This window comes from Camelus dromedarius, chromosome 6, assembly GCF_036321535.1.
Source record: "Camelus dromedarius isolate mCamDro1 chromosome 6, mCamDro1.pat, whole genome shotgun sequence".
NCBI lineage: Eukaryota > Metazoa > Chordata > Mammalia > Artiodactyla > Camelidae > Camelus > Camelus dromedarius.
Window position 1 is genome coordinate 60254971 of NC_087441.1, and position 25001 is coordinate 60279971.

Below are 25001 nucleotides of genomic sequence, written 5' to 3' on the forward strand. Positions count from 1 at the left end.
TTTGTATTAATTAAATGCTCTTTATTTACTTTTATTACTTCTTAATATCCAAGAGATCTGGGTGAGAGTATCATATGGTTATTAATTTGAAACAGTCTCTAGAAATCTATTTCTTTAAGAAAGAATCAGCTGGTAGGAAATTAGGTATATAAACAAATCACCTGAGCATTTTGTGTGCTCTGACTAGCTCAGAAAGAAAAAGTTAATACCTCTTTTCCAAGATTTTTTTTTCCAACCAGGTGTGAGTTTTGCTAGATATAGTGAAAAACAGTTTCTCATTTTCTGGCTGAAAGTTGAGTATGCTCTGTGAGCATAGCTTGAATTAAAACATTTAAATGTTTTTCAAGACTAGTGTATGCTGGAGGCATTTTGATGACTCAGGACTGGTTTTAGCTGCAGAAAGAACTGCAGCAGAATTGCACGGAGAAGGAACAGATGTTTTCTAAGTTTCTGGATGAGTAGGTTGGTTGCATAGCACAGGGGTAATTGGATGATGTACAAGGCTGTAACAGTGAAAATAAGCAAGGAGGTGTTCTCAGGGTGGTTATGGTTTAGCAAAAGGATGAATGAAATAAGGTAGTATGCATATGATATAGGTCATTGGATATCACAAAGTGGAGATTTCTGGAATGAAATAGAGCCACACAAGGAAAAGGTAGAAATTGTATTGGTGAGGGTGAGTTACTTTTAGTGATGAACACCTTCATTTTCTTGTATCTTATTAAAAGATATAGACTCCTATGCTGTCATGGGGGTCATTCTTATCCATAATAAATAAAATCTTAAGTCTGTTCAGGATTTTCAAATGCCTTTACTGGCTTGAATTATTAAATCAATAAAATTATGAAAAATTATAGTTTGGGAGAAAAAAAGTAAAGGCAAGTCTGTTCTTTTGAATTCTTCTCATTCTTGGTGGAGTCCCAAATGTCCTTAATAGATCGGCCTTTCTTGAGGCCAGGTCTCTGCTTCACTCAGTTCTGTTGACTGTTAACGGCTACCTCTTCTGAGTGACTGGAGATGGAGCTACGTCATTTTCTTCCTTCAAATCTTATGCTCCTTGATAGTCTCTGTGTTGGGCATCTTGACCCTCTCTAGCATGAATTCAGCCTCCTATTTCTGGCCTTCAGAGCCTTTCATAAGTTTATCCTGCACTAGTTTGCTGGGGTTTTTTGTTTGTTTGTTTGTCTGTTTTTAAATTATCACCAAGTGGTTTCCTATTGCCCAATGTTGCAAGTAAATTCTTTCCATCGGGTTTTCCCACCTCCTGTACTCTTACTTTCCCTAACTCCCACTCCTCTCTGTTTACAATTCCCTGTTCTTTTGACTGTGCATACTGTATTCTCTCTTCCATTATTTATCTCAAAACATACCTACTAGATAAAAAGAAACACTGATTAGGTATATCTGTACAAGGTATTTTGGTGAAGACAGGGATATAAAGATTAATAAGATATTTTATCTGCCCCCAACTTATTTATACTCTGATTGGTGAGATGAAAGAAATCTCTTTGTAAAAAGATAAGTAACAACACAGGTAGAACATGATGTGTCAGATACTTGGAATTAGCTCCAGATGTCAGAAGCTGAGGAAGAGCTGTGGACTTGGGCAGTTGAAGTGGGATTCACAAAGGAAGTAAGAACTGTGTTGTCCTTCCAATTAGGAGGATTAGTCGTGTGTGTGTGTGTGTGTGTGTGTGTGTGTGTGTGAGAGAGAGAGAGAGAGAGAGAGAGAGAGACTTTGTCTTTCTGTTTAACCCCATAGGAGTGGGAAGATAACAGGTGTTTTAGGAAAACAGAAAACACAAAAGTGTGGAGTGGAGCTATAAAGACTTGCCTTAAGTATAAGAGCAAACGTTTATGTAAGGAAATAATATGAGATATGATTGAAGAGGTGAATTGGTGTTCGAGAATTTTTTAAACATCTTTTATTAACATCAAGACTATACAGACCACTTTAGTAATTTCTGATTTGGAGCTGGGGTGGGGAGGGGCACCTTAAAACCTTTTTTAGTGAAACATCAAAATTTTAGGTAAGAACCAAACTCAGCCTCAAGACCTGACATTTTCTTGGTGATTCATATCAGTGTTTGCAATGGCTTCTTTAGGTCTAGCTAATAACTAGTGCTCACTGCCACGGACAATGACGGAAGGGTCCTGGATTCCTGAAGTCAGAACTGTCAGGTAGTAAAATATTTTTATATTTCTTCATATTATTTGAAGTGTTAGTTTCTAAGAGAAGCAAAGAAGTAGAACTACTATAAAAACAGTTCAAATTAATGTTTCTATTTGTTTTTTCTGACATTCTGTTGCTGCTCAAGTTGAACTATTATTTGTGACTAGAGAACCTTTCTTAGTGGGACTAGTTAGGCTTTTGAATCTAACAGTTCAAGTCATGAAGATCTTGCCTTTCCATAGCTGTTATTTCAGTTATTTTCATCTCCTCTTTCTGTGTTTTGAGAAGTTAAGATTAAGCCTAAGACAGTTAGATACAGTTTTTCCAGGAGAATTGTATTCTGTAAAAAGACAACGGATTGATTGGTTCATCTTTGTTCAGTGCAGATTTTTATTGTGAAAAAGAAATCAGTTCATTACACCCTTTTCTGCACTGAAAGTGATAACTACTCTTTGTTGTTGCAGTCACAGCTTTTTAGAGAATTATCTTCAAAATTGTGACTTTGAAAACATAGCATCAAGACTCTCCTATTGAGTTAAAAATAGAGTAATCATAAATAATATGTAAATAAATCTAAGTATCTATTTCCTATGGTATACCATTTTCATTCAACATTTCTTTCAGTGTTTCTGCGTGGTAATCTGGAGGCAGAAACCTGTACTCTAGTGATAATACTGTCCAATAATAGAATTTGCATATTCTGGTTCAATATGTATTCTTCCTTTTGGAAATAAGAACCTTTGGCATTATTTTCAAAGTTAGATGTTTTTGTTAAGATCAATGGCAATTTAAAACAACAGCACTGACATAAATGGAATGGTAACATATAACTTTATACTAGGAATAGAAAAAATAAGGTATTTTTATAAAGAGCAAAAGAAATAATTTTCATTGAGCGCATAGTATGTGCTCAGGACAAATTATACCATCTAGTATTTATAGCAGTCTTATAAAGTAAATATTATTTACAGATGAGAAAATTGAGACACAGAGAGGTTAAATAACTTGCCTGTGGTCATGCAAGCAGTACATGACATAATTGGGATTGGAACCCAGTTCTTCTGACTACCTAAGCCCACTCTCTTTGTTCTGTATAACACTATTTTTGTGTGAATATTGCTAAGTTAAATTTTCCATTGGTGGTGGTGTTCAAGGATCTCAAGGGAGTCAGCCCCTACAACAATGCATTGAAGAGAAAAAGCTCTGTAGAAACGTACGACAGTAAGGATTTCAGTTACCCAGCATCATCATCATTTAATGAAATTTTCCTATGTAGCTTTTCTAAGCAAGCATTTATGTAATTTTTTTCCTTTGTTATAAGTATCCCTACCTTCTTAAACTGTTCTATAGTTTATGTAACTTTTACTTTGAGTATCCTCTTGGGCTGTTTGCCTGGGCTTTAATAAAATGATGGCCTCAGGAATTGTTAATACCCCTTAAGTCAGTTACTACCTCTGAGAGTGGCCCAAGATGACTGTGCTTTGGGGTTGGTGATTTGCTGCTAGCTGCTATTCCTTAAAGTCAAATTCAGGCAGTTCCTTTATTGCTGCTTTTATTCATTCATTCATTCATTTATTCTTTTGCCAAAAACTTAAGAAATGCCAAAATTTCTAGGGAAAATCAGATGACTAAACTTGTTAAATCAGTAACCTTAATTTGCACCCTATTATGTATATCTATAAGGTTTGACCAGAGGGCCTAAAAGTGTCTTTACATCCTCCTAGAAAAGTGTAGTACTTTCACTTACTGCATTCCTGTTTTTTTCTATTTTTTAAAAGGAGATGCAAATTCTTCTTAAGAGAGCACTACACTGCTGGTCATGTTTTGTTTGTTGAAAGATCCTGCAGACTTACCCTTTATTTCTTTTAATTACGTACATTGCTCTCATGATCCTAAATATTTGAATGCGATTCTGCTTCCTGGCTGTGTATGTGTGCATACTGCCAGGAAGGCAAAAAGCATCCGCAGCTATGCTTAGAATGTTCTTTCACTGGCGGTGGTTTCTTTTCTTCAATGAACCTGCTGCCTTTATTCACAGTCTCTCTTTCTTCACTGTGGCAGTAGTTGATGTCTCTGTCACTGCTACTCACAGCTGTAGTGATGTAAAACAGGTTTGAAACTCAAAATACTTTTCCTAGAGCACATGTGTATTCAAGTTTCTCAAGCAAAGTGACTGAACCAGTTCTGCTTTCTAGTCTCTTGTCATTCAGTGCCTTGGAGGAGTGTTCACGGTTGTTGTCGCAGTAGCAGTGCAGTGTGGTTTATAATCCATATGCCTTTTTTAGGTCCAAATGCAGATTTGGATGCTTTGCTTGTCTCTACAACAGAGAGCTCATCTAATGCCTGAGTGCTATGGTACATAATCATGGTAGCAGTGTATTTCAGCTTCACCTTGGTCATCTTAAAGAAAACACATAGTAGCTTTTCTTCCCAACTAGAAATATGCTAATGGCAGATTCCAGGCACTCTCATAAAAGCACTATATTATTATTAAGAGGAACCTCTTAAAGAATGGCTTCATCTTTGTTACATTTACAATTAATAAGACTCCTTTCTGAATTTTTATTTTGGAGGCTTGCAACTTAAACATATGATGTTGGGTTCTCCTGAATATATAGATAATATGTATTCAGAAGTGGGTCAACCAGAATGCCACAGTTTTGGCATAATCACTTATAACCATGGAATAACAGTCTGCAGATGACTCTTAAATCTTTACCTCTGATACTCATTCTTCTCTTAAACCACAGTTTTGTAGCTTCAGATGCATACTGGACCGTTACATTGATTATTTCAGTATCACCCCAGATTCACTCATTTCTGTCACTTATTCTTTAAATGAACATTTAATGAATACTGGCATCACTCAATCATTAAACTTAAATTATTGAGGTATGAATTTTGTGCCACAGACTTTGATAGGCCCTGGGAATAAAGCAGTGAGTAAGGCTGACATGGCCCTGCCTTCGTGGAGCTGACTGTGTGGTGTACAAGACTACTGATTGGAAAAGTTGTTCAGGAGTGGTGACTATAATGATAGGGGAAATAAAGGGGGTTGTATGGATGGAGGGCAAGTGTATATAGCCTTGTCTAGTGGATTGGGAAGACTTCCCTAATGAAGTCACCTTTAAGCCCAGAATTGAAGGGTGTAAAGGAGTTAGATGTGTAGGGGCAAACTGTTCTCCTGGTGCCTCAGTTCCCTCGTGTGTAAGGTGGAGGTACGACAAGAAAACTAACAGTAAATTAGTTGATGCATGTGAAGCACCTAGAACAGTGCCTGGCCCCGCGTGTGGCTGCTGCCTTCATCACTCTTATCATCGTCATAAGTCATTCATCAATTCAGGTATTCAGATCAACATTGATTGAGCATGTACCAAGTGCTAGGTATTTTTCAGTACTGTGGTGGGATTCAGAAATTAAAAAATAAAAAATCTACCTTTTCAAGGAACTTAAGTGATATATACAAATTGCTAAAAAACAAATAATACAGTAAGAGCCATAAGGGAGATATGAGACAATTTCTGGGAAGGAGCAATCCTGTCTTTCTGGGAGTGGGATATGATTTGTGTCACTTATTTGGCAAATAATCATATACTGCCTGTGAAATCTTATATTTTCCTAGATCCTTTTTTTAACTTCTAAAATTTTACGTGCGTATTTCTTTACTTGCCACTGAAACTTGTCACGCTTGAATCAAGAAAGCATGTATCTCACAGACTGAAGTATATGGATAGTAGGTGCTCTGTATGTTAGTGAATGGTGTTTGGAAACCTACTAAACTTGTTAGAGTTGCTTATACAAAAGCCTTGTAACTGCTGGAGACCTTTATTATAATTGTATATTATCACATGCTTTAGAGGGACTCAATATAGGTTAAGAAATACATGTTGCCTCCTCTCAAATAAAAAATGTTTCCCATATTATTCTTCAGGGATGCACCATATGTTGATAACGCCAAATGTCTGTTTTAATATTTTGCTGTAGTAAAGTGGCATCCTTGACATCATTTTGAAACATATTACCATATTTAGCTGAAAAAATTATTAACAAGAGACTCAGAATTGGTAATCATTTAAATGCTTTTTGTTTGATGGTAGCAAAAGCAGCGTATTCACTTTGGCTGGTACAAAATAAGCTCAGCAGACGGTTCCATCTTTCAACAAAATGAAGTTTTCAGAATGTTGCTTACATTTCTTGAGAGAAAACTGTTATTGTGTAGTAAATAGCATATTGTAGCTTTTGGTATATAAAATTAGTGAGCATCTTAATTGCTAGAATCTTTTGTTTTTGTGTCTTAATATAGCACATTCATGATTAAAATGTAAGCTTTTGGGGGCCTAAACTTTAGAGTATAGAACTAATTTCTAATAATCAGATATTGCCTTCCTTATTAGGTAGAACATTGAACTTAAACATGTCAAACAATATGTCTCATAGATTATATCATCCCAAAAATGTAGATTAATGGATTTTTAAATTAAGGGTAGTCTTCAGAAATGCTCTGGTAATAGGTCTTTGCAGTAGCTTTTAATCTCTTAAAACATAAGGCTTGCATGGGATGGGGCATGAATTAATTTTTCAGCTTTTGACAAAATTGAATCCTGAAACCATCCACATACTTAGGACAGTCACTTCTAGAGAGTAATTAGCTTGCTATAAATACAAGAGATTTCCTGTGAGAAAATTGCTCATGCTACGTAACCAGTAGAGAAATCTGGCAGACAAGAGAAAAAGTATATGTTATCCAAAAGAATAGAACCCTTTGGTTTTTTCGTTTGTTTTGTCTCTTGTGCTTTTTTGCTGAGATGTGTTTGTGAGAAATGTGGCAGGCTGGTGGGTGAGACATGTTTATGTCCTTTATGGGGTGTGGGATTAACTTTCATAATTAGCTTTTAGAAATCTTTATGGAAATTTTTTCATGAATCTATTAAAATGCACAAGGATGATTTGCCATTCAATTTGAAAAACAAACTAATCCTTGAATCTTGGGATAGACTTTAGAACTAGACAAACCTGGTAGGATTCCCATCCAGTTTGTGTACCTTGGTTTTTCATCTATAAAATGGGAATGACAATGTCTGCTTCTTAGAATTATTGTAGGAATTGAATAGAACAGTGTGGATAAAGTATCACTCCTTCTCCAAAGCATTTAATAAGCCATTACAAATAGCTGCCTTAATCTTTCATCACCTTGGGCTCCCAGATCATGAGGATCTTCTAATGTACTTTCTTTTTACACTTTCCTTTTATGTGAGAAATTGTGACCTGAGAAACTGAGTGAGCAAATAACTAAAGCTGCAGGTATGTTTATTGGATATTTGTTATAGAAAACTGGGCTACCTAAAACATGGTTTGTCTCTCCTGAAAAAGTAGAGCACGTGAAGTGCTGAGCTCAGGAGCTCACGTCTGTGATGCAGAGTTCTAATTTCAGGAGACATTTTGATTTTGAGCTCACAGTATTGTTTCAAAGCCACGTATCACTTTGGTTTTAATTCATAAATAACCTCATGGACTAGCCAGCCTTTTCCAATTCAGGTTGACAAAGAATGAAAGTAAATCAAATAGTCTATTATTTGCCTTCATTTATTGCTGTTAGTAGTTTTATGCTAAAGCAGATACTGAGTAAGTCAGGGTGAACTGCATAGGGTTTAGTTTCTGCAGTTTATTTAGTTTTATATTCTTGTTGTTTAAAGTGGAAGTTAACAGAAACAGAATGGCAGGAGATTTCTTGTGTTTATGTAATACATTATCATATTTTCCTATGTAAATTGAGTGCAGAATAACCCCAGGAAATAACAGGAAAGCAGGCTAACAGAATTGCGTCCCCCAATGTCTACCAAATGGTTTACACAGGCTAACTCGTTCAGACCCAACAGCAGCCATCTGGCAGGTTCCAAGCATTGTGCTCCAGGTTACAATGTGGCTTAAAAACTGAACAGCACGGAGCTTTGTAGCATAGAGCCTACGGCTTGTGCAGCACGAGCACAGTGCACGTTTCAACAGCACTGGAGTCGGGGTTTTTATCTGGTTCTATCTACTCCACAATTCCTTTTATTTTTTGGTAGTGCTCTTTCCTAAATTGTCTCAGTAATCCAGCAAGATGAGGAAGATGCTTTACAAGATTGTCCTTAAATTGCATGCTGTATGCTCAGAAGAAGTAAAAAGGAAGCGTGGTATGTTGAGAGGAGCTCAGAATTGGATATGAGATTTGGGGGTTCTCCTCTTTGTCTTAAAATAGTTTTTTTTTTTTAATTAAAAAAATACAGTTTTAATTAAATCATGTCTAGCATCCATTCTGTTGTTTTTTTTTTTAACCAAAGCTAACATACAGTCATTTATGATGATTTGACTGTAAGGATTTATAAAAGAAAGGTGAAAATATTTCAAGTCAAATAAATACTTTGAGAATTATATTCGGATTATATGGTTAAGAGCTTTGGAGCCAAGGGAAAGTAAGCTTGAAACGTTCTGTGACTAGCTGTCTGAATTTTGTAAACACTGTCTGACCTCATGGTAACACATGCCTGCTCTTCCTTATAAATTTGATCTAGTTTACCAAAGGATGATACATTAATTAGCAACAATAAATTAGAGTTACCCTAAAGCAGTCTACCTCATAGAACAGAATTCAGAAGAAGTTAGGTCTCTAAGCTGCTGCAGTCATGCTGGCTTTCCTAAAAGAACTGGATGTACTCTAAGGTGCTCAGCACCGTGCGTATCAGAGACAGCAAACGGTCAGAGGAGGCCTTCTGTCTCATCCTGCAGGGCAGGTGCCAGAGGTGGCCCCGACCATAGAAGAATTGTGGTTGGTATGGTCTCTTTCTGATAAAAATGTCCTCACACCTACCTCCCCCTCTGAGGTGGGGATAGGGGAAGCTCTTTGAACTCATCAGAATATGATTGCATAATAATACGAGCTAAAGAAATACTCATTGTGTAAATGGCCTGTATCTCTTAAAAGGAGAATGTGCCCCTATGCCCATGCCGAAGAGCAGGAGAGGGTTGAATCTTCAGCTAGAGTAAGTACTAGAAACCACAGGTTCTATATCTGTGGATTTAGAGGCTATAAATAAGAATAATCACATACATCCAAATGATGAAGTTCAATTATATGTTGGTCCATGCGGTATAGAGGGAAGATTGCAGAACTGATCATCAAGAAAGGATTCTCTTCCTGAATGTGTCATTTTCTGACTACACAGGCAGCTGTGTAAATGTGCATTGAGGGCTGGGATTTGTTCATCTTTCTAGGCCTTGGAAGGTTCAAAAATGACAGAGGAGCCTTCTGTTCCTAGCCTGTCCTCAACTGCAGTTTGATTTGTTACTCTGGCTACATTTAAAAATTTTTTGTATCCAAATATGAACTAAATTCTTTCTAAAAGCTCTGGATTTGATATTTAAAATCTGAAAAAAAATACATATATACATGTGTGTCATATACATACACACATATTTGCAAGTATGTATGCATACACACACACACACACACACATACACACACACACACACACAAACACTGAAAACAAATAAATGGAATGAATGTTTCTGTGTTTATTTCTGCCCTGTTACTTTTTCTAGGCATTTTGTTTTCTGGGTAAATATAGAGAGGAGGAAGGAAGAGAGTCTAGCAAACTACTCAAACTTAACCCCAGTTCTTCATCCATCAGTAGGATACTTCCTTCAAGAGTCTTTCCTCAAATTCAGCCTCCTGCTACAGTAATAAGACTCTTTCTGGGGGTGAGAACTATTAATAATAGTAGTATATAAAAATAATGGAATTTCTCATTTTAAATCTTTTTCTGATAATCTGTCAACTATCATGTCTTTCTCCACAGTGATTACAGCTTTTCCATTTTCTCTTACATATTAAATATTTACCAGAACTTCATCTTTTGTATTTTTTCCAAGTTGTATTTCATTTTCTGCCTTTTTTTTTTTTTTTTTTGGCAAAAGTTCTTCCTCAAGGGGAGAGGGAATATAATATAGCTCAAGTGATTAGGGCACATGCTTAGCATGCACAGGGTCCTGGTTTCAATACCTAATAGCACCTCAATAAGACAGATAGATAGATAGATAGATAGATAGATAGATAGATAGATAGATAGATAGATATGTAGGTAAATTTACCCCCTCCCCAAAATACCTCCTCTAAAATTCTTACATTCTATTGCTTTTTAAAATAGATATTCAAAAGAACCTTCAAATTTGAATTTAGACCTTATTAGTAGGCTATTCATTAAGTCCTCTATGGGTCATTAGTAAAGTGATAAATTTTTAGAGACCTGAAGCCAACCCTTTGTGCATTTAAGGCAGACTCTCAGTGGCTTTTCATATGTCTGTAGCCTTTCAGCTTTATGTAGTCCTACTTAATATTTTTATCGAGGACATTTTGAACTAATTTGACAAGTCTTATTTTTTGAGAGAATTTGCTGATCCTACTATCTGCAGATTTGGTAGGAAATTTTGATGAAGATATTTCTTAAGACTTATTGTGGGAAATACATGGAAAATTATTTTAAGAAGGAAACAGAGGCTCATTTTAGAGTGGCAGACAAGAAGGCAGAAACCTATTTTTAATTTATCCTTATTTACATGGGTCCTAAGTCACTATTTAAAACAGGAGTCTTGCAAAACTAACTCACAAGAATGTGAAGGGTTAATGTTTAGAGAGATGTTTGAGTTCCAGTCAGTAAGCTGTGTAAATGAGTTACTTATTTAAAATTTATATATTTACAGTGTGTATTATCTCCTGCTTCTCCTATTTGTACACTTGATACAAAAGGGAATGATAGATTTCTCTTTTTTCCTGCTGTGAACAATATTGATAACTACTGGGTGGATGCATCATTATCTTTCAGATTTTAAGAAGCAGAAAATTCTTGGTTTATAATGAACATGATGCAATGGGATGCCTTAATTATTTTGTATGTTTTCCATCTAACATAAAAATGCATGGGAGATGGTTTGCTTGCTTACTTTCTCCTCCCTGTTTGCCCCTTCAGTTCTCCCTAAGAGCTAACATCCTATTTCCACTTTCACTAGAAATCATACCCACATCCAGAAAGGAGAAGCCTACTTTTATGTGGCAACATGGTTTAAAGGGACGTCTATTCCGAAAGCTGTGGTTAATGTGATTACCCATATGATTGGGTCATTAGATTGGGTTCATCCTATTTTGGTTTGGTTCTGTTTTCAGGCCAGGACATAACTTTCATGCATGTTTGCAGGCAATCATTTTTATTGAGCACATACTATGTGTGAGACACTGTATTAATGTTCCATCCTGATTGTTGACCTACAGTTTGTTGTCAAATGGGAGATGTAGAGAATTCAATAGGCCACTTTCTAAGATAAAGAAAGAAGAAGGTATTGTGAAAGCATAAGAGTGAAACACGAGAATCTGTGGAATCAGAGCAGGCTTCCCAGAGAAAGTGATCCTGGTAAAAGAGAAGTAGTTAGCCAGAGGGGAAGAGAGGATGATGGGAGAGCCTGATCAGTCCAGGGGATGAAAATCACTTAATAATGGCTGGAATGTTTCAACATCTGATGTCATTTCTGTAACTTCTTTGTATAATGTTCATCAAGTTGTTCTTTTTTAACACATATTTATTGAACACCTATTATGTATTCAGTGGGGCTCTGGCAGTGGCCAAAACAAAGACCCTTGTTTTGTGCTCAAGGAGCTTACCATCTAATGGGAGAGAATGTAAACAGAAGGAAGAACTCACAGTCTGAAATAATAGATCATGTGGTATTTCAGGAGCTGACAAGATAGACTCACTTCTCTAGAGAAAAATGTCATCTGAAATTATTAAAGTCAAGCACCAGCTGTTCTTTCAGCATGTTGTACCAAAGGAATTATGAAGGGTTGGGTGAGAGTGTTTGCCTGGCCCAGGGCTGCCTCTTCATAGCATATTCACTCTGGGAAAGGAGATGATGTGAGCTGGGGTCTAGCTTGGTGTTCTGAGAGTTGTCTACCTCCATTTCTCACATAATTCAAGACCAGAAAAGTTAAAATGCCCCCTCCACTTCCTTGCAAATTGTTTGAAATTGACATATTATTCTTAGTATACTCTGTGAAGTTTTTTTCTAACTTTGGTGGTTGATCTTGAAAGCATTTTAGTGGATCTCAACTAGTTGTGTTTGTTTTTGTTTTAGTGAAATCAAATAGAAGAGAAAATAGCAAAGTGCACCAAGTCAGGAAATAAATCGTTTTATGAAACGTGTGTATGTCTATAGTAGGCTGAGATATAAACTATTTTTCTTGTATTAGATAAACTGGGTCAAACATTTTTCTTCTCTTGGTGAAACCTGTATGACTACAAATAAGAACTTGGCCTGCAAAGTTATCCATTTTGCTGATGAAGGATTGTCTTGTAGACCAGAGTCAGTGCACTGGACTGAAATGCCTGAAGTCTGGACACTCGTTCTGACTCTGCCCCTATGGAGGCATATGCTTTGGACAACTTACAGGCTTTCTGTGAACCTCAGTGTTTTCAGTCTAAAAAGAGAATTGGCCTAGGTGAGCTCCTATGCTTCCTTCCAACCACAGTTCTGGACTTGGTACTCTTACTAAAGCAGTTGGGTATAAAAAGTGAATTGTCAACTTTAAGAGCCTAAAAATGGTGAGTTGAGAAAATGTTGCTTGAGATCTCAGCTCCTACACTAGATAGTTATATGGGCTACTTGTCACAAAAGTGAGGAAGGCAAGAACGTGTAGAAACCAATACTTGAGAGCCAGGGGCACCTCCCGACCCATTATCCATTTCTGGTTGTTGGATCTGCGTATGTTACACGTATTTCCTTGCTCCTTTGCGAGATGCCAGGGTGACAAAAGGTATCTTCCAGGTACGTTTTTATCACTGCGTGCAGTAGAGGGTATCAAGAACAGAAGGATTCTCCGGTCTCATCCTCTCTGGGACTTGAAGGCTGACTAAAAAGAAAATCCAACCTTAACACAAAGTAACAGAACCCATTTTTCCCAGTCATATGTTTGGGCATTTAGGTTTAGTTTTCTTGTAGGAGCTCACATACAGTATTCTGAGATCATAGTAATTAAACTGAGCTAAGTGTAGAAACATAGTACATTTTACAAACGCAGTGAAAATTCTCAAAAATTCTCAAAGCAGTTTCTTAAGGTCATGGAGCAAAGAACTGTGTGGCCATCGGAAACACCGCACTGCGAACAGCCCCATTTGGGGCATTGTTAGGCAGTTCTGTTGACACATGAATCCATTTCATATGATTAGCAGAAAATTGTGGCCTGGAAATTGAGCAGCCATGGCACTGCATTTCAGATTCACATTTATAATGAGCTATAATAAAGTAAACATTTTAAATGGATAGAAGAATAGGCATTACTTGTGATCACAAATGTATGTTCAGTTGAAGTGCTTTTGAAGCTCAATTTAACAAAGCAAACAAATTTCCTGGCATTATTAACATAATCATTCTCTGTTGGATTTTGAGTTCTGAAAAGTTATTTAAGCAAAAAAAAAAAAAAAAGGCAAAAAGAAATGTAACTAAGAATGAGCCTCTCTTCCTTTTATCATATCAGATTAAAAAAAAAGTCCCAGATGTTCACTCTGCCACTTCCCCCAATTTACCAAATCATTGCCAACCTGTTCAATGCAGAGTTCATATTTCATGATTAATTTGAGGTTAAACTCAGCTGTTCTCCCTGCCTTCGGCAGGCTCCGGAGTAGGGCTACACAGCATTCATCCGCTAGTGAAACTCTGGGCTGTGCTGTGCGGTAGTTAAAATGGGATGACCCACCACCACCACCACCACCACACACTCCTTCCTATGGACAGAAAAAGACTAGAATGTCCACTTAACATCAGAGCACAGGGAGCATGACTCTATGTAAATTTAGCACCAATTAGATGGATAGGATTCTGTTGTTCCTGAAATATTTCAAAAGCAAAAATGGAAATGATGGTGGTGACATCTGAAGTCTGGTGGCAAGGCAGTTAAAGCAGTGATAATTTGGAGCCTCTGGGCACAGAACAGTACCAGGAGGTGATCACCCTGTCTTGTGCGGCAGCTGGCAGCTGGCGTGCCAGGCAGATGATGGTGTGTTCTCAGCTTGTTCCTTTCTAACACTCCAGTTCTGAATAAACCCTTCCTCCCAAACAGACATCCTTCCTGTGTCAGCGTGTGGCCAGGGCAGACCCGCATGTAGCGAGCATGCTGCTTGCCCTGCAGTGGAAGCCATGGGAGCTCAGGGTAGTGGGTGTCCTGGCCTGAAGGTTGGCATGAGCACAGCCTGGCACTTGTAGGAGGTACATCATCGACAACTCACTGAGTGATTTCCGAAAGTCACAGAGCCCCAAATTAGAGGGAGGCACACCAGTGTGACAGTGTCCTGTAATAGATGACTTACAAGTGTTCCTGCCAAGCATGCGATTTATCTGATACATTGTTTTTATTAAGCACCAAGGCTGTGGTAGATACTTTTTAGAGGAAGTATGAAAAGCCCCCTAGCTTATTTATCTTCAGACTTAATTCCAAATAATTCAGCGCTATAGCCCACAAAATAATTTCCTTCCTAATAGGTAACCACAGCTTCCTTCTTCAGAATAGAGTCTCTGGAGGCTTGGTAAGAGCAGCTGAGTGGTGAATGTCCAGAGATAGGGGGGCGGGGGGTGCCCACGTAATGTTGGTTTTTGTTCTTTATTCCCACTAGACAACATTGCCGTTACCCTCACCAGGACAGGGCTGGAACAGACACCTGACAGAGTGTGAGGGTGGGGTGGTGGAGGCTAAATGAGATATTTAATCTGGATCCAAATGTAATCTTCAGGGGTTGTAAATTGTGACAATTCTGATCTCGCAAAAACCAGGCAATCAGATGACTTCTAAATGAAGAAATCTTCAGATAATAGTATTTTTGTGCATTTTACATGCGTGCATAATTCTTTGCAAAGATCCTCCCCACCCACCACCCCACCAAGTTTGCAAATAAAAGCAGATAAACCAGTTGCCAGGACAGGAAAGACTTTTAAATCACTGGAGCCTACTAAAAATTTAAAGAGCTCTAATCATCACTGACATCGCTCGCTGTTGTATGTTACTTAGCTGAAAGCACTTTATCTTCATTTCACAGATGTGGCTTAGGACACTGGGAACTTCCTTTGTCTCCTCCACATCTTTTCCGTGCCCACTTTTGAGATCTCTCCCACTTTGTTCCTCCTGACTTCTTTCCTGGCCTCTTTTTTCCACACTAGTATTGGCCCACCCGTGGCACTTGAGGCTGGTGAGTTTTTTGTCTGTTTTTGTTTATTTTTTTCACATGCAGCTTGTGTTTCTTGTCATTTCTGTTTTAGAAGACTGTATTTCATTAAACTTAACATGACCTAAAGCATCCACACGTAGCCTATAGTTTATGGTGACTGCAGAGGATACTCCATGAGCTCTTTGGTTTAGTTACTTAGTAATTTCTTGATTAGGAGTGAACAATAATAAAATTTTCCTTTTCCTCTAGCATGTTGAATTTCCTAGGTATTTCCAAGAGACAGTGTGATGAAGAGCTCTAGATCCAAACACAACCTTTAAAGAATTAGCTAAATTCTCTGATCCTTATAATTTCCTCATTAGCATAAAAAGGACAATAATATATAAAAAGTACCCTGCACATAGCAGATATTCAAAAATTTAGTTCCCTCCCCTTCCCTTCCCTATGAAGGAAAAAAAAAATCTTAGTTATCTTTAAAGTAAATATCTCTGAATGAAAGTAAATATCTTAAGTAAAAACATTTAGTTCTGAGTACATGTTATCAAAGTAATGAATTTACTATTTCTCTTGGTTTTATAATCTCCTCAATGCATATGTACATATGCAATCTACAACACACATACAATACATATGGTCACACCTAGAAAGACACATTAATAGAGATAGTGGGGGACACACTTTAGTACTTGGGTATTTCAGAATAAAAGTATTTGATTTGATGATCTCAAGTTTCCTATCAACTTCAAAATACTGGATTTTATGAAAGGTATTTGTAGTGTGTTTGAGGGAAATTTTTTTTTTTTTTGAGGAAGGTATTTAGAGACTGTGACATCTGATGCAAATAATTTATTGTAATTAGTTTCAAACTTTCAGCTTCTTCCAAGTGGTTTTGATATCCCCAATACCTGGAGCTGTTGAGGCAGATTTAAATAAATTCCTGATGAATATCATTCAAAGGATTCTTAGGGATACAAAACAGAACTGCACTTCTGAGCAGTGTATTGTCACTGTTTGTGTAATGATTTTGTCAACAACTCTAGGATTTCTTACTCAAAGAAGAAGACATAAGAATTGTTGAGAAAGCGTGTATAAAAGTGGAATGCAGTGCGCATGGCATCGAGTGAGAGAATGACTCTGAATGGCTGATTGGATTGACCTGAGGTACAGACTTGTAAGAAGGGAATCCCGGAAAGCCTTGTTTGCTCAGATGGGTCCCAGTTGTCACAAGAGCATTGTCACTAAACTAAGGAGCTCTGTGTCCCTAAGCTAATGATTCGAAGGTGTTGTGGGTCTGTGGGTTTCAGTGCCTGTTAGTGCCACTAGAGCAAACCATCATTTTTAAAGAAAGTTTACTCTAGGAGATGATCAAAGGGAAGAAGTTCAGCTTTTTTTTTCCCCCCTCGGTGTTCTAAATGGTAGGTAGAGTGGGAAGGAAATCTTCGTTTATTATGGTAGCATTTTGGTTTATTGCCATGTGCCACATTGATCTATCTAAAGGACCGTTTTTTTAGTTCTCTATAAAAAGTGCATAGTTGAATAGTTGGGTTTAAAATGGGTGTGAGAAAGAACATAAAGTTATACGTAAACAGCACAAATTGCTAAAGGAATAAAAAAAGAATATTATTGGATCTAAATTGTTAGCAAGCCCTTAGAAAGTAGCTAAAGGATTCACTGAAGTAAATTTGAACTATGCATTGGCATTTTAATGAATTGCCTAGCTCGAACATTAGATCCAGTATATCGTGAACTTTGTTAAGCATAGATATTTAATGACCATGCTTCAAATGATTTTAAGTTAGGTATTTGTTACTGCCAGTGGATAGACCATTTATTAAATTCAATCTGACAAATATACTTTATGAATTGTTTGTACTGGCTGTGAGACAGACATCTTTTAAAAAAGGCAACATCAGTTTAGTCTGTCATCATTCTTACAGCTATTTAAAAAGGACAAAAATGTCAGACATGCATGTTGTATTTTAGTCTCTTCCCCATGTTGATGGTACAGATAGATCTCCGAGATATTTTGGGTTTGGTTTCAGACCACAGAAATAAAGCAAATATCGCAATTGAGCAAGTCAACAAATTTTTTGGTTTCTCAGTACATACAAAAGTTATGTTTACATTAAACTGTAGTTTATTAAGTGTGCAATAATAGCATTATGTCTTTTAAAAAGTACATACTTTAACTTAAAATACTTTTTTGCTAATAAACACTAACCAAACTCTGACAAAGCAGGGTTGCTACAGACCTTCAATTTGTAAAAAACACAGTATCTGTAGAGTGAAATAAAGTGAAGTGCAGACAAATGAGATCTGCCTGTAGATTATAAAGCTTTCCTTGGTTGTGTATCGTTTTTATTATCCCAAGCATGCACTGAACCCATGAGCTGCTTATAATTCTTATCATGCTTGGTACAAAACAGACAGAGCAATACATTGTGCCACAGAGTTTGGCGCTCTGTTTTGCAAGCCATTGTCATTACCTCACCTTACCTGGCAGACTGCCTGTTTTGCCCACATGACCTTTTCCTTTTGCTAGTCGTGCCCATGGAAAGGTCTTCAGTCCAATAATGGCTTCTCATTTGGTCTAGAAATCAGACAAAAGCTTTGCAGCTGTGAAGTGCAGCCCATTTTAAAATTAACCTATTGTAAATCCTTAATGATTGAGAAATTCTGCAATTTGCTATGATCTGTGGTTTGTGCTCACACAACCAGAATAGCAAACAGCAGAGATGATGCAGGTCAGAGTGGCGTGCATTTGGAAAGTGAAGGAAAAGAAACTCGATAGACATCATGCTTGGTTCAAGCCAATGTTATGTTCTTCTGCCCTTCATCTGTCACCCATCACATCTCCCACTCCGGGGTGAAAAGTAATCCTTGAAAATAATTCCTTAAATTATGGTTTATTAAACTAGAAGTAAAATCTTCCGCAAGTGTTAATTTACCTTTGCCTCCTTTAATTTAGCTAAGGCTGTACCAAAATTTGTTTATCTCTTCAGTGGTTGAAGGGCATTTGAGTTCATTCCAATTTGGGGTGACTTTGAGTAGAACTACTGTAAACACTTCTATTCAGGTTTTGATGCAAACATACGTTTTCATTTCTCTTGAGTAAATACTTAAGAGTGGGTTTGCTGGCACTTTTGGTAAGTGTATGCTTAACTTTATAAAGGAACTGCTAAACTGTCTTCCAAAATGTTTATACTATTTTGCATTCCCACCAGCAACGTGTAAGAGTTCTGTTGCTTGGCATTGTTGTCATCACTTGATATTGTTAGTATTTTTAATTGTAGACATTTTAATAAGTGCATAGTAGTATCTCGTGATTTAAATTTGCATTTTCCAAATGACTAATGATGTGTTGAGCATATTTTCATGTGCTTATTTGCCATTCATATATCTTCTTTTTTTTCATATATCTTCTTTGGTGGAATATCTATTCAGATTGTTTGCCCATTTTAAAAACTGTGTTGTTTTCTTATTATTGAGTTTTAAGAGTTCTCTATGTATTCTGGATGGAAGTCCTCTGTCAGATACATTATTTGTGAATATTTTATCCTAATCTGTGTCTTGCCTTTTCATTCTCTTAACATCATTTTTAATGCAGAGCAGAATTTTATATTTTTAGGTTTTATCTTTGTGTGTATTTTCTGTTTTGAGTTTATTTTGTGTAAGGTGAGAGATAGGGTTGAAGTCCATCATTTTGCATGTGAATATCCAATTGTTCTAGCATTGTTTGGTGAAAAGACTGTTTTTTCTTCGTTGCATTGCCTTTGTACCTCTATCAAATATTAATTGATCTTATAATTATGGATCTACTTCTGGGCTCTCTGTTCTGTTCCACCGATCAGTATGTCTACTCACCAATACCATACTGTCTTGATTACTGTAGCTTTATACTAAGTCTTGAAATCAGTGTCAGTTATCCAACTTTGTTCTTTTTGTTTTGGTTGTTTGAGTGTCTTGGGCTTTCCATGTAGATATTAGAATCAAGTTGTCTATATCTATAAAAAATCCTGTTGAGGTTTTGCTTATGATTATGTTGAATCTGTAGTATTAATATCTTAACAGTATTGAATCTTCTAGTTCATGACCATGGTATATCTTTCCATTTATTTAGATCCTCTTTGATAGCTTTCTTTCATTGTTGTTTTGTAGTTATCAGCATACATATCCTGCATATTTTTATACCTATGTCATGTTTTTGAATGTTACTGTAAGTGATACTTTAAATTTTTTAAATTTCCAACTCTTCTTTGGAAATTTCTAGTATGTGGAAATACACTTGGTTTTAGTATATTAACCTTGTATTCTGCAGCATTGTTAAACTTACTAGTTCTAGGAGCATCTTTGCAGATTCCATCTATGTAAGTAATCATGTCTTCTGTGAATAGACAGTCTTATTTTCTCCCTTTCCAACCCACCTGTCTTATTTGTTTTTCTTTTAAGCAAGGGAATGATTTGATTGGATTTACATTTTTCAAAGACCAATCTGGCTGCCTTGTAAAGAATTGATTGGATGGGGAAAATGTGGAAGAAGAGAGCAGTGTGGAGGCTGTTGCAGGAATCTGAGAGACAGTGAGGGCCTGGGCTATGATGATGGTAGTGAGGGAGAAGTCAGATATTCAGAATGCATTTTGGAGGTAGAATTGGAAATGCATTGACCCTGAGGGAGAGTGAAAGGGGACGGGAACAGGAGGACACCAGAGTTTCCGTCAGGAGGAACTGGGTGAGTGGAGTTAACCATTTACTGAGAGAGAGAAGAAATGGATTTGGGGGAAGGTAAAGAGTAGAGTTTTGAACATGCTGGGCTTGAGGAATCTATGGGACCTTCACACAAAGGTGTCCAGCAGGCACCAGGCTCTGTATGGTATGAAAGGGTAAATTACAGCATACAGCAGATAAAAGCTAGAGTGTGGAATAAGTCAGGCTTACATGGGACCCCCTTCAAAGGCTTGTAAGGAACATTGTTTATTTTTAGTTCCTTTATAACGTGCCAAAATCATAAGATCTTTTCGCCTTAGGCCTTGGACACGCAGTTCATCACTGCCTGAAGGGTGTGTCTCTCTCCTTCCCTGCCCCCCCCCCTTTTTTCCCTCTCTTTCTGTAAGCTGGCTTATCATCCTGTCTCACCTGAACTGTCATCTCCTCAGACTACGCAGCCTAAAACCAGGTGTCTTTCTCCCTACTTTAGCCGCTCTTACATATCTGTTTTCTTCATAGCCATTAACAGAATTTGTAATTATTTATTTGGCTGTTCCTAGGCTGCACGCTTCGAAGGGCAGGGACAGTGTCTGTATCACCAGCCCAGCACCTTGTGCCTGGTGCATGGCTGCTCAGTAATACTTACCAGATGGCAGAAAGGATGAATCTACACTCAGTGCTGTGGCCAAGTTAAAATGTCTCTGTGTTTTCTTAAGACTGACTTTTTTTACACTTACATGTGCAGAGGCTTCTGTACGCAATTTCAGCCAAAATCTGAGCAGGAAGATAACTTGTTTCATTCTACGTTTGTTGTCCACAGAGTGCCAAGTTCTGTAATAGCTGGTGTGATATGAAGTGGCATTGTGACATTGGACAGGGAGACCTATATTTGAGGCTTGGCTGTTCCATTTTCTAGGTTTTTGACTTTGGGTGAAATATTTAACTACTCTAAGTTTCATTTCCTGAGCCTGCCAAAAGGGAGTGATCTAATTCCTAAGATTGTGGTACAAATTAAATGAGATTATATATGTGGATATAATGCTTGACACATACTAAGTACTCAGTAAAGAAGCTACTAATATTTATTTATATAAAGGTGAATCATACAGTTCTAGAAATGGTTGCTGTTGCCTGACCAATAAAGGAGGGTGAGCACCAAGAAATCTTCCTTTATATTTCCCTTTCCTCTGCTTGTCCTTCGCTGTCTAAGGGGGAAATGCTGCATTTTAGACCGTGAGAGCAAGATGAACGGCAACATCACCTGCACCTTAGGACGCAGAAGGAGAGTACGGATGCATTATATTAATTCAGATGAAAAACTGTGGATATTTCAGCCTTACAACCTTTTGTTTTGTTTGGGGGGAAAGAAAGAAAGGGTGGGAAGGAGGAAGGAGGCCGACAAGTATAGAGATAGTAGTGACTTACTTTACTCAGCCACCATCCACAGGGCAAACTGGTTGATAAGCTGAGGCTCAGTAAACATCCTCCCTGAGGATCTACCCTGGATTGAGTACCATGCTGACAATGTGAGATCAATGAGGAGTACATATCTTAGTGATCTAGGTCAAGACGAATGAAATTAACTTGATAGAAATTCTCCTCCTGTACCATCCTCTGTTCTCTGCACCTCAAGCAAAGCCTTTCACTCCTCTGGTTGGTTTCCACTAAGTGCTAGATGTAAACCTATGCGTGGATTTAGAGACTAGGATCTGGGGAAGGATGAATGAAAAGGACATAGGGCAGACATCAGACTTTCTTGGTTCATTTTGCCTCCTACACAACACTTCTAATCCAAAAGAAATACATAACAATTCCATTTATTTAGTGGATTGATCCAAACTACTCAATAAGTGTTTGTTTTTATGTCCTAACAGCTTAGCATGTGTTGACTGCATAAATTCTTAAACCCTGGAATCAGATTATACACCACTGACCTCATCTACTTTCCACATTGATTGTGGTGATACTTGGTTTTTATCAATAACAATAACTGTGGGATCTTCAGCTTCACAAAGATATGTTACCCAAAGGAATCTCATGTTGAAACTGTGAACTTCCTCCAAATAGTAGTTTGCATGGTGTCCAGCACATGCCACCGAGTTTCCTAGAAATGTGAACTACCCCACAGTGCCTCTGTGAGTTCTCTGCCATGGCCGGGGGTGCCTCACTGCACCCTTTGGGAACTGTGGACTTGTTCCAAGACTTTTTGTGTTCTATTTAAATGTTTATCTCTTCTTATTTTTTGTACCTCTACATTAAAAACCAATCTAATGTTTGTCATCTTTTATGAAACAAAGTTTGCTTTAGGAAATTTTTTATTATGGAAGTTAAGCATGTATTATGTAGAAAGTTTGGAAAAATACAGCAAAACACAGAGAAGAAAATAAAAGTCATTTCTAATTTTACCATCTACCAATAGCCACTACTAACATGTTGTTGTTTTATCTGCCCAGTTATTTTATATGAAGATTTATTGTATTTTGAATAATAACTGTAACTAACTCTGCTTTCATTAAAAGGTAATATTCTGTAGTTCAGCGGGAATTTTGTAACCTGAAGTTGTGACTTGTCTGTGATGACCTTTGCGATAAATAAGACAGAGTTCTGGCTGCTTTCTTTTTATCGGCCACCTTCATTAGTTGAGCTCCAGATTGGAGGGCCTGAAGACCCCACCATTCACGAGAGAGAGACTTCCTGCCGCCGTGCTTCTAACCTCGCAAACGTGAGGCGTGTTATTTACACAGTAGTTCTTCATTACACAGGCACAAACACAAATGGATTTTAGTGAAGGAAAGTGGTTAAGTCTAGCATATTTTTGCAAAGGGTAAATTATCAAGGGTTTTACTTCCTCCAGTAGATGGATGCATCTTCCAAGAGTGGTTTATCAAGGCCCTACTATAAGATAGTAGTTCTAAAAGATTATTTATCTAGTAATAAATTAAAAATTTAAGCTGTTCGTGTTATTCTGACACCACAAGGAAAAGTTTTGTAATTCCATTTCACTTCTGTTATATTTATTGTTTTGTTTTCTCTGCCTTCATTCGTAAGTACTACAGACTGAATTTGTTTACACGGAAATAAGATTTTTTTTCCGTTCATCTACTTGAAATATGTTTCAAAAATTAACCTTATGTCACACTACAGAATTAGAGCTTGAGCAGAATCGTAAGTTCAGAAAAAAAAAAAAAAGTGGCCCACTTAGTTTAGCTCCAGATAGCCGTTCACAAAAGATTGGTTAGAAACTTCTAAGTATATACAGATATTCACATTTAGAGTCTGATTATGATTCTTTTTCTCTCTCATACTCCCTCCTCTTTCTCCCTCCCTCTTTCTCTCAATAATAGTTTAAAATTATGACCATCACAAGTGGTGTGTGTTAATACTTTCTTAGCATAGCCTGGACTGTTGAAGAGTCATTTTTTTTTCTTATAAAATCCTGGTAGAGGACCCCATGGCTGACTCTAGAGCTGAGGCAGAGAAAATACAAGATGATCCTGGAGTAGTATCTTTTGTTGCCAGAAATGCTAAAGATAAGTAAGTGAAAGTGGAGGCAAGTTAAAAGGACACAGGAACCAACTTGAGAGAGTTCCCAGTGGCTGAAACTGGAGCATTTTGAGCAAGAAAATAAATGACAATAGTATTTTATAAGCCAAAGAATAAAATAAATATCCATGAGTTCTTCATACAAACAAGCAAATAAATCAATGAGGGAAAAGGGACAAATCTTCCTTACAGAAGAAGCCCAGATAAAAAATGTAGAAGGAATGGAGAAAATAGAAACTTGCATTAGAACACCACAGTGATAGTTGCTGCAGGCAGGGTTCACGGATGAATGCTAAAATTAATAAGCGAAACTTTAAGAAGCGAAGGTATATTGTATAGCCTTAAAATCTCTCTCCCAGGAAATGTATTGATTTCTGTGGTGGTTTTAATAAATGTCCACAAATTCTTTGGTACCCTTCCTTCCAGGAAGTGGCTTAATTCCCTTCTCCTTGGGTGAGGCTGGACATAGTGACTCGTAACTAATGAGCATGGACGGGGGAAGATGATAGCTTTATCACAGAGAAACCTGGCAGATACCATAGCCAAGTGATCAGGGTTACCACCACCAGGAAGAAACTGTGTTGATCTCATCTTCCCCTGGATACTACACAGTGAGATGGGCACTTCACCTCTCTAACATTCTTTCCCCAAATTTATAACCTCAGTCTAATCATGAGAAGACATCAGACAGTCCCAAATTGAGGAACATTCTACAATATATCTGACTAGCACTTTTCAAAAGTATCAAGAAAGGTCTAAGAAACTGTCACAGATCAGAAGAGGCTAAGCAGACTTAATAGTTAAGTGCAGTGCCATTTCCTCAATTGGATCCTGGCGCGGGTAAAGACGTTAGTGGAAAACAGATGATGTCTGAATCAAGTGTGTCGCTTAGCTGATTGTGTTGTACCAGTGTTGATTTCTTAGAGTTGATAAACGTGCCATATAAAGTATGAACATGAGGGCAAGTTGGGTGATGGGAATACTGGAACGCTCTACTATCTGTACAACTTTTCTGTGGATCTAAAATTATTTCAATATTAAAAGTTTTAAAAAACCCTACTTACTGATACTTTCTCAATCTAAGGATATTTGTTAAAGTGTCTCCAGAGCAGATTAGTTCAGAGAAATCGCCTTCCCCCAGGCCTCTGTAAATCCCTCTGTGAAAGAAAGAAGAGCTCTGGGTAACACAACAGCCTTCACGGAGCAGGGACAGTAAATTCTAGAGACTTGCGTCCCACCACTAGACACAGAAATGCATCTTTGCTTGCTCTGTGCAGGTCGGTTCAGCCAACACTGAGGGTTTGCCTTTTGTGACTTGGTGGTGTGGCCAGCATTTGGGTTAC

At 37.5% G+C, this 25001-nt stretch overlaps 1 protein-coding gene across 4 annotated transcripts in view; it reads left to right on the forward strand.

Annotated features, from left to right (window-relative positions):
* Positions 1-25001, forward strand: part of RNGTT (RNA guanylyltransferase and 5'-phosphatase) — a 264777-nt gene that overhangs the window by 233077 nt on the left and 6699 nt on the right. The window contains exon 15 of one of the 4 annotated variants that reach the window (XR_010381315.1): positions 2106-2181. The exons of the other annotated variants lie outside the window; for them this stretch is intronic. The gene's annotated coding sequence lies outside the window, so the exon portion shown is untranslated. The remainder of the gene's footprint in view (positions 1-2105; positions 2182-25001) is intronic. 4 annotated transcript variants of the gene reach the window in all.